The sequence below is a fragment of the Choloepus didactylus genome, chromosome 7, assembly GCF_015220235.1.
Source record: "Choloepus didactylus isolate mChoDid1 chromosome 7, mChoDid1.pri, whole genome shotgun sequence".
Lineage (NCBI taxonomy): Eukaryota > Metazoa > Chordata > Mammalia > Pilosa > Megalonychidae > Choloepus > Choloepus didactylus.
Window position 1 is genome coordinate 66,691,269 of NC_051313.1, and position 15,534 is coordinate 66,706,802.

Below are 15,534 nucleotides of genomic sequence, written 5' to 3' on the forward strand. Positions count from 1 at the left end.
TTGCAGGGCAGGTCTCTTGTTAACAAATTCTCTCAGCATTTGTTTGTGAAAATTCTAAGCTCTCCCTCAATTTTGAAGAAGAGCTTTGCTGGATATAGAATTCTTGGCTGGCAATTTTTCTCTTTCAGAATCTTAAACATGTCATAACACTGCCTTCTTGCCACCATGGTGCCCACTGAGTAGTCACTACTTAGTCTTAGTCACCACATCAATTGTATGTGGTGAATTGATTTTCTATTGTTGCTATCAGAACTTTCTCCTCTTCTGCATTTGACAACCTAATCAGTATATGTCTCAGAGTAGGTTAATTTGCTTTGATTCTGTTTGGAGTTTCTTGGGGATCTCTGATCTGCATATTTATGTCATTTGAAGGGCTGGGAAGTTTTCCCCAACTATGTCTTGAAACACTCTCCCTAGCCCTTTACCCTTCACTTCTCCTTCTGGTACACCAGTGATTCTTATATTTGTTCACTTCATGTTATCCATCATTTCTCTGAGATCTACTTCAAATTTTTTGAGTTTTTTTTACCATCTGTTCTTTTGTGCATTCGCATTCGATTGCCCTGTCTTCTAGTTCACCTATTCTTTCTTCTGCTTCTTCAAATCTGTTGTTGTGTGTCTCTAGAATATTTTTTTGTATTTTTTTGCAACAGTTTTATTTATTTTATTATTATAATCCATCCAAACTGTACAATCAGTGGCTCTCAATATAATCACAGTTATGCATTCATCACCACAATCAATTTGAGAACATTATCAGTGGTCTGAAAAAAAACTCCCATAGCCCTTCTACTCCCCTATTATTGACGCTTAGCTTTGGTTTAGTACCTTTGTTACAGCTGAAGAAAGACTACAATTTTACTGCTAACTATAGTCCTTAGTCTTCATTAATTGTACTTTTCCCATATACCACTCTTTTAACACCCTGTAATAGTGACATACATTTGTTCTAGTTCATTTAAGAACTGTATTCTATTTGTACAATTAACCATAGTTATCACCCACACTAGGTTTTGCTATATTATACAGTCCCAAGTTTTATCCTCTTGCTTTCCTTCTACTGACATACACAACCCTAGACTTCCCCTTTCAACCACACTAATACTCAGCACTGTTAATTACACTTACAGTATTGTGCTACCATCAACTTTATCCATCACCAAACCTTTACAATCAACCTTATTAAAAATTCTGTACACCATCATCTGTCCATTCTCTATCCTCATTCTATCTCATGGTAACCTATACTTTAGCTTTTAACTCCCAGAATTTGCTCATTATAATTATTTCATATTAGTGAGACCATACAATATTTGACTGGCTTATTTCACTTAACCTAATGTCCTCAAGGTTCATCCATGTTCTTACATGCACCACTACTTCATTCCTTTTTTTTTCTTATTTTGAAATAAATTCAAAGTTATAGGAACAGTTGCAAAAACAATACTAACCCCATACACAGAATTCCATCATACCCTGACCCCCCTCCCCCAATAGCCCAATCCACCAACTTTAACATGCTGTCACATCGCTATTTCTTTCCCTCCCTCCATCCCTCCCTCCCTATCTATCATCCATCATCTATTGCTCTGTCTTCTGAACATATGAGAGCTAGCTGCACACATCCTTGAACATACACTATAATTCACATATACGCTTCCCATGAACAAGAACATCCTTCTATGCAATCCCAGTAAGTGCAGCTAAGAAGTACAAGAGATTCAACAATGATACAAAGTTTACATTCTATATTTCCTTTTCCTTATGTCTCAACTGTGTCCCTTTGAGCCTCCTGTCTTTCATCCTCCAATCCCATTCAAGTTCATCCTTGGCATTCAATTGTCATCTATTTAGGCTGTCTTTTTTTTTTTTTCAGCTGTGGAAACATATACAGGCTAAATCTTCCCATTCCACCCCCTCCCTAGCCTTCCATTAGTGGGATTAATCACATTTAGAATGTTGTAATGCTCTTTCCCACCATCCATTACTAGAAATTTCCCTTCACCTCAAACAGCAACCCTACACTCATTTCTTAACTCCCCATTGCCCCTTCCCCCATTTCTCTTTACCCATACTCTACTTTTCATCTCTATGGTTATATTCTCCGGTAATTTCTTTGTGTTTACTGTGGGGCTTAAAATTAACCTCTTCAATCCATAACAATCTTGTTTTTCTTTGATACCGCCTTCACTTCAATAGGACACATAAACTATGTTCCTATACTCCTCCATTCCCCCACCTTTATATAGTTGTCTAAAATTACATATTTTACATTGAGTTCAAAACCACTGATTTGTCATTAGAGTTTGTGTATTTTATATCATATAGGAAGTAAATAGTGGAGTTACAGTTAAAAAATTATTGACTTCTGTTCTAGTTTGCTAATGCTGCAGAATGCAAAACACAAGAGATGGATTGGCTTTTATAAAAAGGGGGTTTATTTGGCTACACAGTTACAGTCTTAAGGCCATAAAGTGTCCAAGGTAACACATCAGTAATCAGGTACCTTCACTGGAGGATGGCCAATGGGGTCCGGAAAACCTCCGTTAGCTGGGAAAGCACGTGGCTGGCATCTGCTCCAAAGTTCTGGTTTCAAAATGGCTTTCTCCCACGACATTCCTCTCTAGCAAGCTTGCTCCTCTTCAAAACATCACTCACAGCTGCACTGAGTTCCTTCTGTTATGTCAGCTCATTTATATGGCTCCACTGATCAACTTAAACCCACCTGGATGGGTGGAGCAACACCTCCATGGAAATTATCCAGTCAGAGTCATCATCCACAGCTGGGTGGGGTGCATTCCAAAGAAACACTCAAAGAATTACAATCTGGTCAACCCTGATAATGTCTGCCCATACAAGATTACATCAAAGATAATGGCGTTTGGGGGACATAATACATTCAAACTGGCACATTCCACCCCCCGGACCCCAAAATGACATTATCTTTCCATATACAAAATACATTCATCCCACAATACCACAGAAACTTAAATCATTTCAGTAACAATCGTTAAGTACAAGACCCCATCAAAATCAAATATAGGCATGGTCAGTCCTAAGGCATACTTTTCCTTTAGCTTTGGATCTGTGGACTTAGAACAAGTTATCTGCTTCCAATATACAAAGGAGGGACATTCATAGGATAAACATTCCTATTGCCATAAGGAGAAAGAGTAAGGAAAACAGGGTTAATAGGACCAAAACAGTTCCTAAAACCCGCAAGACAAACTCCATTAGATTTCAAAGTCGGAGAGTCATTTACACAACAATGTTGCATCCTTGGGGCTTGAGAGAGCAGGAGTCTAACCCTTCCTAAGGACCTTTGTGGCAGCCCTTTCCTCTCCAAACACTTCGGTGAGTGCTCCAACATATCCACACATTGGGGAGACCACCTTTTCGGCCCCACCCTCCTCAAGCATCGGGGCAGCTCCTGGATTCCCTTCCATCTCCGGTGCACACGCTCAACCCCTTCAGAACAGCATGGTGGCAGCCAGGCTCTCCCCAATTCCTTGGGAATGTGCTCCACCCTCTTTGGGGCTTGGGGTGGCAGGACATTTCCTCAGCATTGAGGCGGAAGGCCCACCCTCGACCTCCAGGGCAAACTCACCCTTTCCATGTGTGTAGGCTGCTCCGCTCTCCCAGCCCGAGACCTCTTGACACCAGACCTCAACCTCCATGGCTCTGTCTTTGACGAAATTTTTCCTTCAGTTTGTTCCTTGTCTGTCTTCTCCAGTCCAGACTGGCAATGGCTCTGTCTGTAAAGATCTCACAAAAATTCTGTTAGCTTCGCATGAAGCATGCAGGGGTCAAAGCCATCAGACAATAGGACTTTCCATAAATCCTTTCTGGATAATTCCATCTCCAGTCTTGGCTTGTACTGAAATGGAAGCTGGGTTCCATGTTTGGTTACATCCTCACATTGGGCTGTAGCTTCTGGGATTCTACCCCCTGGAAGCTCATAATTTTCCAAGCCATCAACTTCCGGTTTCTTTGAACCCAAGAGTTCAGTTCTAAGTTTATCTCTCTCCATTCGCATTTTACTATAAGCTGCAAGAAGAAGCCAGGGTACCTCCTCCACATGTAGTCTGGAGATCTCCTCAGCTAAGTATTCCAGGTTGTCACTTTCAAATTCTTTCTTCCATCTGACACGAGGATTCAACTTTGCCAAATTCTCTGCCACTTTAAAACAAGGATTGCCTTTCTTCCAGTTTACAACACATTCATCATTTCTGCTCAAGTCCTCATCAGAAGTATCTTTAGAGTCCATATTTCCATAAACAGTCTCTGTAAAGCAGTTTTGGCCTTTTCTATCAAGCTCCTCCCAATTCTTCCAGAATCTTCCCCTTATCCATTTAAAAAGCCGTTCCAACATGTTTGGTATTTGCAAACACAGCAGCAAAAGCACCCCACTTCTCTGGTACCAAATTCTGTTCTAGTTTGCTAATGCTGCAGAATGCAAAACACAAGAGACGGATTGGCTTTTATAAAAAAGGGGTTTATTTGGCTACACAGTTACAGTCTTAAGGCCATAAAGTGTCCAAGGTAACACATCAGTAATCGGGTACCTTCACTGGAGGATGGCCAATGGCGTCCGGAAAACCTCCATTAGCTGGGAAGGCACGTGGCTGGTGTTTGCTCCAAAGTTCTGGTTTCAAAATGGCTTTCTCCCACGACATTCCTCTCTAGCAAGCTTGCTCCTCTTCAAAACATCACTCACAGCTGCACTGAGTTCCTTCTGTTATGTCAGCTCATTTATATGGCTCCAGTGATCAACTTAAACCCACCTGGATGGGTGGAGCAACACCTCCATGGAAATTATCCAGTCAGAGTCATCACTCACAGCTGGGTGGGGTGCATTCCAAAGAAACACTCAAAGAATTACAATCTGATCAACCCTGATAACATCTGCCCATACAAGATTACATTAAAGATAATGGCGTTTGGGGGACATAATACATTCAAACTGGCACAACTTCTATTTGTATTCCATCGTGGTTGGAGAATGTGCTTTGAGTATATTCAATTTTTTTTTTAATTTCTTGAGGATTGTTTTATGTCCCAGCTTATGGTCTCTTCTGGAGAAAGGTCTGTGATCCCTAGAGAAAAATGAGTGTCCTGGTGATTTGGGATGTAAGGTACTATATATGTCTGTTAAAATTCTCTATATCTCTTTCTCCTTTCTTTGTTTCTCTGTTGGTAGGGCTCCCTTCAATATCTGAAGTAGGGCAGGTCTTTTATTGGCAAAGTCTCTCAGCATTTGTTTGTCTGTGAAAAAAATTAAGCTCTCCCTCAAATTTGAAGGAGAGTTTTGCTGGATAAAGTATTCTTGGTTGGAAATTTTTCTCTCTCAGAATTTTAAATATGTCGTGCCACTGCCTTCTCGCCTCCATGGTGGCCACTGAGTAGTCACAACTTAGTCTTATGTTGTTTCCTTTGTATGTGGTGAATTGCTTTTCTCTTGCTGTTTTCAGAACTTGCTCCTTCTCTTCAGTATTTGAGAGTCTGATCAGAATATGTCTCGGAGTGGGTTTATTTGGATTTATTCTATTTGGCGTTCTCTGGGCATTTATGCTTTGTGTATTTATATTGTGTAGAAGGTTGGGGAAGTTTTCCCCAACAATTTCTTTGAATACTCTTTCTAGACTTTTACCCTTCTCTTCCCCTTCTGGGATACCAATGAGTCTTAAGTTTGGACATTTTATTTTATCTATCGTATCCCTGATAGCCGTTACAATTTTTTCGATTTTTTTAATTTTTTTCTCCATTCTTTCTTTTGTTCTTTCATTTCCGTTCTGTGGACTTCTAGGACACTGAGATGCTGTTCAGCTTCCTCTAGTCTTGTACTGTGAATATCCAGAGTCTTCTTAATTTGGCCAACAGTTTCTTTAATTTCCATAAGATCTTCTATTTTTTATTTACTCTTGCAGTGTCTTCTTTATGCTCTTCTAGGGTCTTCTTTATGTTACTTATATCCTGAGCCATGTTCTTCTTGATGTCCTCTAAATCCTTTGCCATGTTTTCATTCCTCGATTGTAGTTCTTTGATTAATTGTGCCAGGTACTGTGTCTCTTCCGAAATCTTGACTCGTGTGTTTGGAGTTGGATTCTCCATATCGTCTGGTATTATCACATGCATTAAGATTTTCTGTTGTTTTTGGCCTCTTGGCATTTGCTTTGCTTGATAGGGTTTTTTTCAAGTTATAAAAAAAAAGATACCAATCTAATTTATCAGAAACACAGTTTGGTGGCGTACACTTTCTCTAACTAACCAGCAGATGGCATCTGTGAGTCACTTATACCCCTCCAGTCAGTTCTCCACCTTGTCCCCATGGTGTGTGGGGAAATGATTCTTGTGGGGTTCAGTTGGAGAACTCAGTTGGGTGTGTTGCTGGAGCCATCCGCCCTGAATGTGGGGCGTGTGTACGGGTGGCCAGGGAGGAAGGGCAGCTTTAATATTCAAATCCCCCAGGTTCCCTGAGATTCAAGGCCGCTGCAAGAGTCTAAGCCTTCATTTCATTTCAGCCCCAGACCCTCTCTCTCGCAGTCCCACAAACCACCGGACTTGGTGTAGTGTCCCTGGGTTCTCCGAGTGGGTCCCCTTGCCCAGCCGCAATCCTCCAGGACCTCTGCTGAGGGAATGCCATGCTACATCACCAGTGCGTGCCATCCCTCAAGGGAAGCCCTGGGCCGCCGGGCCATGCAGGGGCGCTCTCAGCCTGATGCAAAGATGGCCGAATGGGGCATCTCTACACCCCACTCCTCGCACAGTTCCTCCTTCCCAGCTCCAGTACAACTGGTGGGGCTCTGGGCTGTGGGCACGGACCCGGGCAGGAGTTTATCCAGCCCTCCGGGGAGCCAGCTTCCCCCGGCCCCGAGGGTATCTGCAGCAGGCTATCTTCCAGGCAAGACACCTAGAGGCTGGCCCAGCCCCCTCTTGCTGTGTTTTGCTGCTCCTGGGTTTTTCCCCTTTTTTTTTTAAAAGAGCCAGTCAGTCTCCAAATGCCAAGCCCTGGCTTCCCCAGACCGCCACACGGCTGTGGGTCTTCCAGCCAGCTTACTCACTCATTTCAGAATGCAGACTCCCGGTTTCACCAAGTATACGGCCACTGTGGAACTAGCAGACCTCGTCCAGCTGGCGCATCGCTGTAACTGGTATTCTGGGTCACTTTCTGGTTTTTATCTAGGGTTTTTCACGGAGGTGTTTTTTTGACCTGTCTCACCTAGCTGCCATCTTAGTTTCTCCCTCTAGTATATTTTTAATTTGATCCACAGTGTCTTTTATTTCCATATGATCTGATTTTTTTTACTCTTTCAAATTCTTCTTTATACTCTTCTAGAGTCTTCTTGATTTCCTTTATGTCTTTAGCCATCTCATTGCAGGTGTTTTGGAGATTTGTTTTTACTTCTTTAATTAATTGCTCTAAATTTTGTGTCTCTTCCAGCTTTTTAATTTGTTCATTTGGCTTGTCCATATCTTCTGGATTCTTCAAGTGCTTTGTGACTTTCTGTTGGGTTCAGGGCATTTGCTTGTCTTGATAAGGTTATTTTGGAAAATGCACGATTATTTGAGCATTTATATATAATTTGGGAGAGCTACAGTTTGATGGAGCGCAGTTTCCCAATCTGACCAGCAGGTAGCAGTCATGAGCTACAGCTTGCTGGAGTGTGTTTCCCTATCCTACCAGCAGGTGGTGCTTTCACGTCTGTCTTCCTCCAACTTCTCCAGTGCACTGGGCAGAGTCCAAACTGAGTAGGGAACCAATCAATGCACCAGTTCTCCATGTGTACTGGGGACTGCCTGCCCTGGGTCTGTATCATGGCCCCGGAGCAAACAGGCAGGGAGTGCACTCAAGGACTCCCTGCAGATGGAATGTGCCCCACTCCCTGCCTGCCATGCGCCGGTGAGTCTCTGGAGTGCGGGAGGGGCTCCTGATGCACTGGTATGGCATCCTATCATTTCCCAGACTTTTGGCAGTGTAACCCCCGGACTTCCATTGGGGGAGAGCAAATGCTGCCTCCCAGGTTCCTTCATGGGCGCTCCCACCCATCTGGCTGTGGAGGACCACCTCCCCAGCTAACCGCCAAGGTAGGTGCACAGGTGTGGAGAGCCACTGCTCACTCCCTTGTCCGGAGGTCATCTCGCCACTGCTGGCCCTGGAGGCAGACCTAGAATTACCTACCCCAACCCTCAAGTCGACATCTCTTGCGTTTTTGTCCATGTCCCTTCTACATACTGTGGGGGATCCTCTATGGCCTGTCACACCCTGAAACCATGGTCCCAGGCACCCTCCTTTTTCTAGTTTCTAGTTTCTTGCACAGCGGAGAAGCGGAGAAGCTCATTCTGCCTCACCTACTCCATCATTTTCCCAGAAGTGGAAAAAGACTTTTATGTATTCTTATTAGTCTTCCCTGAAGCACACTGCAGGTACCAGAAGCACAATGAACATGCCATCCAAAAAACTGATTAAAATGATGATCTCGTCTGAAAGTTTGTTACTGAATATGAGAACTTATTTTCAGTATCCTGAGTTCTTCAAGGACACTTTTAATTTCGGTACTTATCTTCATATGGTCCTTCTTAAATCATTTCTAATCTTTTGGTAGCCATTTGTTTGAAGGGTGTTTTAGGTGTGGGAGCAATGACAAATGGCTTCATCCCTTGTTTAATTTTCTGTTCCTTAAAAAGACTCACATCCTGAAAGAATTGTGTAGTAGCATCACAGTCATCACACATGTTCACTGGAGCCATGTTGTCAATGATCAGGCTCTGGATTCATTTCCTCTTACATTCCTTCTGTTAGAGATATTCATTTATGAGTCAAAAGCAAGATGGGATATAAAGAACTCTTATGACCCAACAACAACAGCAACGAAAAACCCAATTGAAAAATGGGCAAGGGCTCATATTTCTCCAAAGAAGATATACAAATGTATAACTAACGCATAAAAGATGTCCAAAATGAATGATCATTAACAAAGGGCAAGTCAAAACCACAATGAGCTCTCTCTACAGAATGGTCAAACACTGACTTCACTCTCCCAACCTGCCATTGGGATGTCTTCTGTTTTTTCCCTAGCACTTTAGACATCTGTGTGAAACCTGAGACTCAGAGTTAGCATTCTCCAGCTCTCAAAGTCAACATTACTCCAAACAAAAACTGCTAAAAAGCTGAAAAAGAAATCAAATTTTGATCAAAGTGAGAATGAAGCTGATTTGTTTAAGAGTAAGAGACTTAAAGCCTCCAAATCGTTCCTATGCCAGGTAAGCTCTGAAACCCAGAAGTACCAGTCTCTCCAAGAACAACAACCAGTTTCATCCCTCTGCCCCATAATGTCGACACCTCTTTTCTCAGCATGAAGAAGTTAAAAGAGTTATCACCCGGATATCTCTCCAGATTGAGAGGTTATTATCAAATGAAAGGGCGAATTGTAACCGAGAAGTTAGGATTTAAGGGCTGCTTATAATTACTGAATCATTATATAGATACTCCTTTTTACTTTCTGGTATATTAGAGTAGACAGAGGGAAATACCTGAAATCTGAACCATAAGCTAGCTGTTCTGATCTCTGAAAATGATTGTATAGCCTTCATCTTGTGCCCTTGTGATTGTAAAAACCTTGTGACTAACCTTCACTTGTACCAATTTATCCAGTTTTTCAACTTTAGAGTCTTATGATCACTAAAGACAGCTACTAATGCTTATTAATGAAGGATCTTGGGTCAGCCCAGAACTAACCCACCCCAAGTCCAAAGTTATCTTGATAACCAAAGCTGGATCAAACCAAAATGGGCCTGCCTGACACACGCAGTAGCTTGGACTTTAACCTACAAGTCACCTATACCTCATTAAAATACTAAAAATCACACCCATCATTATATCAAGGCCACCATTTTCTTACATACATTCTGTGACTAAGCATGCAATCAATCTGCACATGCTCAATAATTAAATCACCTCTGATTACATTATCTGGGGCCATTGTGCTCATTATCCTAAAATCTATCCAATCTTTTGATACTATAAAATTATCAAAATTACTGCAGTTCAGGGAGACAGATTTTGGGCCGACAGGCCATCTGCTCTCCTGCTTCATGCCTAGCAATAAAACTTTTTCTCTCTTTCAAAAAAAAAAAAAAAAAAAAATCAAAGCAAGTAACAATTCTGAAAATAATTTGAATTAAGAGGGATAAAATGAAAAAAAAAAAAAAACGCAAAAAAAACCCACATTGAGATACTATTCACACCCACCCACTTTGGGGAATTTTTCTTTAGTAGTTCTAGGTTGGGGCCCCAAAATCTCATATTTTTAGCTCTCTAGGAACTTCAATTGATAAGTCAGGGTTGAGAATCATTGTTTTATACTCCTTTTGACCAGGTGATTTTTTTTTAATTCATTTTTATTGAGATATAGTCACATATCATGCAGTCATACAAAGTGTACATTCAGTTTTTCACAGTACCATTATATAGTCATGCATTCATCACCAAAATTAATGTTTAAACATTTTCACTACCACACACACACAAATAATAATTAAAATTAAAGTGAAAAAGAACAATTAAAGTAAAAAAGAACAGTGGGTTCTCTTTCCTCCTCCCCTCCCCCCATTTTTCTACTCATTCATTCATACACTGGACAAAGGGGAGTGTGGTCCATATAGATTCCCCAATCACATTGTCTCCCCTCATAAGCTACATTTTTATACAATCATCTTCAAGATTCATGGGTTCTAGGTTGTAGTATGATAGTTTCAGGTATTTACTGCTAGCTACCCCAACTCATTAGAACCTAAAAAGGGTTGTCTATACTGTGCATAAGAGTGCCCACCAGAGTGACCTCTTGGCTCCTTTTGGAATCTCTCTGCCACTGAAGCTTATTTCATTTCCTTTCACATTCCCCTTTTGGTCAAGAAGACGCTCTCCATCCCATGATGCCGGGTCTAGCTTCCTCCCCAGAAGTCAATGACCAGGTGATTTTGATAGTCTTCAACACAGCACACATTGATTCAAAGATAACAAAGAGAGTAATTGTTCTAAATTTCAATTGTGTAACAATTGTCACCTTCTAATAGCCAAATCTATTGTTTCACAATTAGCAAAACACACTGCAAAATAAAATCACAACATACAACCTCTTGTGGTGGATGAGAGAAGGTGGGAACAATTAAGTAATATCTATCACAAATTTAGGTGCATATAACCTTTGACCCACCTCCAGAAATTGATCTTGCAGATATAGTCTCACAAACCCTCTATGATATATCTAAAGTTCACTTCAGCACTTAATGAAATAGTGAAATTTTGGAAACTAAATAGATTATGAAATATCCAACTGAATACTAAAATAGAATAAGGTCATCTATATGTTCTGTTTTGGAAAGATGTCTACAATACTTATAAAAGGAAAAGCAAATTGCAGAAGAGTATGTAGATCCCATTTGTATGTAAAAAATATGTATATATATTTGTATATGCACAGAAAGTTTCAAAAACAATTAATAGTGGTTACTGCTGGAGAGTAGAACTGGGGAGATTGCCATGAGTGTGGGCAAAACTTTTACTCTGCTTTTTATTTCCTTTATACTATTTTATTTCTTTTACTATAGCAGTATAGAAATTTACACTGTACATTACAAAGCAATATAAAAAACCTATATAATGCCCAGCTAGGTAACTTCATAAGGTTCCAGTTTCAGAAATTTCTTTCAACTGTTACTTTTGTAGTCTTCATTTTAATTTTTTAAAAGGCCACTGCATATATTTGTCCATTCATTCAGCCAGCAATAACTGACATCCTACTTCACGCCATACACTGTTCTAACCAAACAGAAACAGTGCATAAAACCAGATGTTTTCCCCCCATTCTAGTAGGGGAGACAGACAATAAATACATAAATTATTTTAATTAATAAGCGCTATGAGGTAAAGAAATCCAGACCTGAGTTTTCAAATGCTGAAACACTGAAATGACACATATGTGTGGGCATATACATATATTCACTTACACCAATAAATTAAGACAGTATTGCTTTTGAATTTTTTAAGTTTGTCGTTTGGACAAAGTATTCTAGGCTATTTCTCAAATTAATCTTTCTCATGCACTCATAACTAATTTAGTACAAAGAAATTAAAAATAGCAAAGCTTTCCATTTTTGTGACCTTAAGCAAATTACTTAACTGCTGTAGGCCTCAGTTTCCTCTTCTGCCAAGTGGAATGTGAGAATTATATGGGACGATTATGGGATGCTTGGAAGAGTGCTCGCACAACGAAAGGTCAATAACAGGAATGGGGGTGCTGTGTGCCCATGCTGGACCTTGCTGCCGGTTCAGGGTTCCCGGCTGGGCGGCCTGCTGCACCGAGGAGCTGCCCTGCCGAAAGTCTAATTATTCTCGCTGTGTACCGGAGGCTAAACTCCGCGCTTTGGCACATTTTTCACCCGAGCACTTCTGCCAGCTAATTTCTCTTTCCGGGCGTGCTGCAGCCAGCGCCCTCCCGAAACTTCTGGAGCGGCCGGTAGGTATCAACTCCTCACAGGCGCCAGCCAGAAACCCCGACTTCTCGATTCGCTCCTGAACTGAGGCCGCAATGCTGGGAAAAATTCAGGTGCACTCCTTGCCACGGGTAGCCCCATCTGTACTGGGCGGACCTGGCTCGGGCCACGCGGCGGCATCGCCTCCAACTACAGTTGTTAGTTTGAATTCTGGCGCCACTCCCACGCCACGTAGGGACGGATCACCAGCCAGACTAAGAAGCGATCGACTCCAGCGCGCCGGCTTGCAGGCAAGCACGCACCGCGGAATGGGCGGGCACGCGGCGGACGGACGGCGCTCCACGGCGCGCGGACGGCGCTCCACGGCGCGCGGAAGGGACGCTAATGAAAAGAGCAGCCGCGCGCGCTCCCGCTTGCTCGCCTCAGGAAACGGCCCCGCCCCCGTCTGCTCCTTCATCCAATAGTTGCGAGAGGGAGGGGCGGCCTCGTTGTGACTCGACGAAGGCTATATAGGGAACTGCTGGCTGACCAGCTCGGTCTTTTACGTCAGGACTTGGAAGTTAATCTTTGGCTTGTAGGTGAGTGGGCGCTACGAACGAATACCCGAACGAGAGAAGGTGACTCTGCTGTGGTCGGGTTTCTGCTGTGTACTGTGAGGCGATTTTAGAGGTTTGCGCTTAAGAGTGGTATTTGTTTGAATTTTCCACGTGGTAAACACGCACCCAGACCGCCGTGTGGCTCAAGCGATGGCTGCCGCCGTCGAGCTTAGATATGAGGAGGCCGCTGACTCACCTCGGACGCCGCGCACTCGCCCTGGGAGCTGGATCTAGCAGCCGGATAAACCAAAACGGCCGTGGGAGAACCCATTTTCAGGCTATGGGAGTCACCTATGAGCCATTACTAATACGGCGAATGCTTTCCAAATACAGCGGATGGATGTTTAAAAATAATACAGGAGACTATGGTCTGTAATTGTGCCCAGGCGGAGTTGCGTGCAATTCAAACTAATGAAGAATTTAATACTGGGAACTTTGAAATGGGACATTTTTTTTTTAAAGACTTATTTTAAATATCTCTCCTCCGCAGCCGCAATGGCCTTACCTATCGGTATATCGGAGCTGTTGTGTGGATATACTAAGGTAAGGTTTTAAAGGCCTGTTGAGCTTGTTTTTTTCTTTAAGTGTAACCTGTTGAGTTCCGCGGACAGAAAATGATGCATCTTTTGAACTTTGCTTCAATTTATAGATGCAAAGAAAAGTTTCAAAACCAGTGGAAAAATATTTGGTGGGAAATTACTTTGTTAAAACCTGACAATTTTGAAAGGTATGTGTTGAACTGATCTTTACAATTGAGGGTATGCGTAATCCAGATAGAGACTGAATGACTTTTTGTCCTTTGAACTGCAGTATTCTTGCGGTTGATTGAAGTCGAATGAAACTATGGATGTTGCTAAATACCAGTTTCATTTGAAAGTAAGTATTTCTAATGCTGTGGGATTTAAAAGTGGCTTTGGTTTATAGTAAATGTCCGGAGTTGCTTAATGTGTACCTATGATTGGTCTGCTCAATGATGTAACCTATCCAGAAACTGATGACTTGAAGAAAAGCATGTACGGATTCGGCTTCTGAGATAAGACCAATGTTCAGAAAATGTTGTTATGGGTGTTTCTGATAATTTAAAGGATTCTTCTAGTTTGTAAACTATCTGGGGTTGAAACGACTAGCTCACGATAGGTTGTTTTTTTCTAACAGTGAGTGATCGCTATCCATTGACAGGCCAGCTGGTTGTGACGTTCCGAAGGTAAGCATTTCTGTGACAAAAGGGTGTTTGCTTAGGAATTAGTGCCTTTGGTCTTATCCATGATGATCCTATCCCGAACCTGAATTTCCTGTTGAAAAATCTTATACGGATCTGGCTTCTGAGATAAGACAGTTTTAAGGCTGATATGTTTTAAAAGATTATTTAAACTGTACTAGTGTCTACAGTCATGGTTATTCTCAAATGCTTTATCTTTTCTAGGGCCCATACCATGAGGTTAAATTTGTGAAAAACTGGCAATGAAAATAAGAAAAAGAGCACTTGATTTGACAGACGCGGAAGGAAAATCTCTTTGTAAACGTGAAATGTATATTAGTATCTCAATAAAATTCAAGTCGTTTCTTTCACTACCCTAAAATCCAGCTATTAACAGTTTGCTTAAATTATAAAGGTAAAAACCTCACACATGAAATGATGCATCATTGCAATTAAATCTGAGTGAAATGTTATATTGACAGTTATGGAGAAATCACTACTAAGGTTTTTGTGGAGAGACTGTACAAGGAGATAAGTATATCTAGAAGCATGGTGGAGATAGATGAATTCTCCCTAAGTATATTTCCAAACCCAAATTTAAATGTCAATATAACCAATATTCATCTTATTATTCATAGTGATTATTATTCCCAAAATCTGTTTCCCTGCCTTAGTGTGAATTTATATATATCCATGGAACTCACTAAGCTGTTGAATACTGCCTGGAACTCAGGACAGACTCCTGTAGTTTATTAGCCAGATAGAATGTGAATTGGCCCAGATGTAAGACAATGCAGAAAATGTTAGCCCTTGAAATGTGATGGTATTGGAAGCTGTCAGGTCATATGAGGAAAAAGAAAGGTTGAAAAACGATTGCTAAAAGAGAAAAAGGTAACAAAGGATGGAAGGAGAGGTGGAGGCACATAATTTAACACAAAATCTTAACTACTGGAGGATGTAAAGATGGAATGAGGGAGCCAGCCAGAGTTTGAAAGAGACCAAATAGAAGCCTTAATGTTTATTGGAATCCAGCAAAGAAAAAACGCCTGTGTGGCAAAATTTATACATGTCTTAAAATTAGTCTTAAAATTATGCCGAGTTTGAAAGAGACCAAATAAAACCCTTAATGCTTATTGGAATCCAGCAAAGAAAAAAGGCCTATGTGGCAAAATTTATAGATGTACATATTTAATCTAATGGATTACAACACTTTCAAATAAAATATACCTAAGTGTGAGTATTCAGTGA

At 41.4% G+C, this 15,534-nt stretch overlaps 1 long non-coding RNA gene and 2 other non-coding genes across 4 annotated transcripts; all 3 read left to right on the plus strand.

The window, feature by feature from the left end:
• The first annotated feature begins 13,036 nt into the window (after window positions 1-13,036).
• Window positions 13,037-14,722, plus strand: LOC119539722. 2 transcript variants are annotated; one of them, XR_005217924.1, is made up of 6 exons: window positions 13,039-13,070; window positions 13,579-13,631; window positions 13,738-13,815; window positions 13,899-13,964; window positions 14,244-14,292; window positions 14,512-14,722. It is a non-coding gene; the product is annotated as an uncharacterized LOC119539722 (long non-coding RNA). The 2 variants fall into 2 exon arrangements; XR_005217923.1 differs by having other exon boundaries at window positions 13,037-13,631.
• Window positions 14,054-14,123, plus strand: LOC119541024. Its single transcript, XR_005218160.1, has one exon. It is a non-coding gene; the product is annotated as a small nucleolar RNA SNORD50 (small nucleolar RNA).
• On the plus strand, window positions 14,347-14,417 carry LOC119541023. Its single transcript, XR_005218159.1, has one exon. It is a non-coding gene; the product is annotated as a small nucleolar RNA SNORD50 (small nucleolar RNA).
• Window positions 14,723-15,534: the final 812 nt, after the last annotated feature.